A 2,457-nucleotide genomic window follows, 5' to 3' on the forward strand; every position below is an offset into this window, starting at 1 on the left:
TAGAGCAGCCCTACCAGCTTGAGAGCTCTGGACTTGAGCTGAGGCCTCATTGGAGGGAAGACTGGGGGATGCGCTATCTGGGAGGTCACAGGGTTCCTACAGAGGGCTGGGAGGTGAAAACGTGCACAGTAATAGGAATTGTGCCAGTTGGAAGGCCACTTTGACCAAATTGTTTTGTGACTTTGAAGTGGTTTTTTTTTTAAGATTTTATTTATTTATTTGACAGAGAAAGATCACAAGTAGGCAGAGCGGCAGGCAGAGAGAAGGGGGGAAGCAGGATCCCCGCTGAGCAGAGAACCCAATGCGGGGCTCCATCCCAGGACCCTGAGATCATGACCCCAGCTGAAGGCAGAGGCTTAACCCACTGAGGCACCCAGGCACCCCAAAGTGTTTCTTAATCTACCTTTGTGGTCTCCTCTGTAAAACAGAGATTCTATTAATATTGGAGTTACAGGGTTCCAGTGAAGGATTAAATGAGCTGACCTATGTAGAAACGCTGGACGAACGTTACCCCTCATAATCACTTTGAATCCCCCCAAGTCTGGCATGTTGGTGCACATAGTGGGTGCTTGCTGGACACTCGCTGAGTTTTGGACAGTATGGGAAAAACTTTTGAACAAGCAAACTCACCCCACATCCAGAAACAAGGTGTTTATACACCACTGTACACACCTGTTTTTAGAGACCTTTTCAAATGTAGGAAAGCCCCAGAAATCCAGTGCCTCAGTGAAAGAAAAAAAAAATCACAAAGCATCTTTGTTTCTTGCTTCCTGACCACACAAGGTGCCCTACTCATGTGACCATAGAATAGGCAGGAGGCATAGGTGTCCCACTCTAAAGGATCTTGGAGGCTTGCCCCTTGTCTCGAGTCACGAAATGGATTCCGGGCAGAGGCAAGAGCGGGAAGCCGACCCTCTGGGCTTCAGCCCTTCTGCCTCCCTGGTCCGCAGCGGTTGAAAGCTCAGGTGGCATGAAAAGAGCAGGAGACGGGTGGACACGGTTCATACAGAACTGTCTGAATCACTGGCACGACGCCAGCAGCCTCGGTTTCCCTCGGCAAAGCCCCCTCTGTCACTGGATGGTCAGCCCGCTGGGGCGTGGAGCATCTGTAGCCTGGTCCGTGGCCGTAGCCCGGACGGGGTTCCATACATTGTCAGATGGCCAAGTGAATATTACAAGCGAACGAGGTCAACTTTCCATCTATAGGCTTTCTAGAACGGTGGTTGCTATCCTGTGGCAGTCGGCCTCCTTTTCTAGCTGAGAGAGAGGCTCTTTTGGAAACCGGATTCCCTGCGCTGCTGCGAGATGCTGTCGTTGTCTTGCCCTGCTGATGTGTTACCGGTGCTGCTCCGGGCAGCTGCAGCGGATGCCCCGACCTTGCTCCTTTCCGTGGCACCCGATGAGGACACAGGTGTTCCTGCCTGTGTTAATTGCCCTGTAGACCCTGGCTTTGAAGTGGGGGGGTTGCAATTTTAAAGGGGATCCCGCTCCCTCCCACGCTTATCTTCTTCTGCTGGAGAACAGGTGTTGGAGGAGGGCGGGGAGGCGGAAGGTGTTGGCCAAGGCGGGTTCTGTCTCACTTTTCCCGCACTCTCAGAGGAAGGACACAAAGCGATAGGAAACAACTGAGCTCCCCACAAAAGACTGTGCTTTCACCGGAGTGCCCTTTGACGTGGGTCCAATGGCTTCGCTCATTGTCCCTCGAGTCATTGATGCCTGACTTTCCGATTTTAGCTTCATCTGTTCTCAGTGAAGCTGCGTGGGTGCACCCGGAAAAAGCAAATGCGCTTTTATTCTAGAATTACTCTATCTTCCCTGGAGAAAGTTTGCATTTCAATCGGTAGTTCACGTGTCAGCGAGTTCAGCTTCTCCAAACCTGCTACCCGCTGGCTCGGCAGGACCCTCCCTGCTTTTGTGAGCAGGTCTGCCTGCATCGGGAGTCCTGCTGAATGCCAGGGAACAAAGGTCTCCTTTCCCTCTGTTTATTGCTTTTCTCTGGGGACGAAAACATAAATAGCTATACCATCAGCTTCTCAGGCTAGGTTCTTTTCCATGAAGCCATGTACGAGTTTTAAAGTTTTACCAACAACTTTTGTTCTCTAATTCAAATATTGGGAGTTCCTATGTGCCAAGCACAGTTCTAGGAACTTAGAATCCATCTGTGTGAAAGGCAGAAAAACTCCAGCCTCTGCCCTCCTAGAAATTAAAGATCTTAATTCAGTTTATCTTTCAGTAAGGGAATTTTGGGTCAAAGCTGTCTTTGGGGACATTTTTAAGAGTTCTTTAGGCACACATCTGACTAAAGTCCCATTTGGGGGGGGCTAAGAGCTTGAAATTTCCTAGGGACAAGCTGTTTGCTTTCAGCAAAAGAAACCCACCAAGCAGGGACACAGGACCCCAGGGCTAGTGGTAACCAAAGTTTGGTTCTACAGAGGTGTTAGGGAGAAATGAGCACGT

Source organism: Lontra canadensis, unplaced genomic scaffold (genome assembly GCF_010015895.1).
Source record: "Lontra canadensis isolate GAN:19392208 unplaced genomic scaffold, GSC_riverotter_1.0 scaffold395, whole genome shotgun sequence".
In the NCBI taxonomy this organism is placed as follows: Eukaryota; Metazoa; Chordata; class Mammalia; order Carnivora; family Mustelidae; genus Lontra; species Lontra canadensis.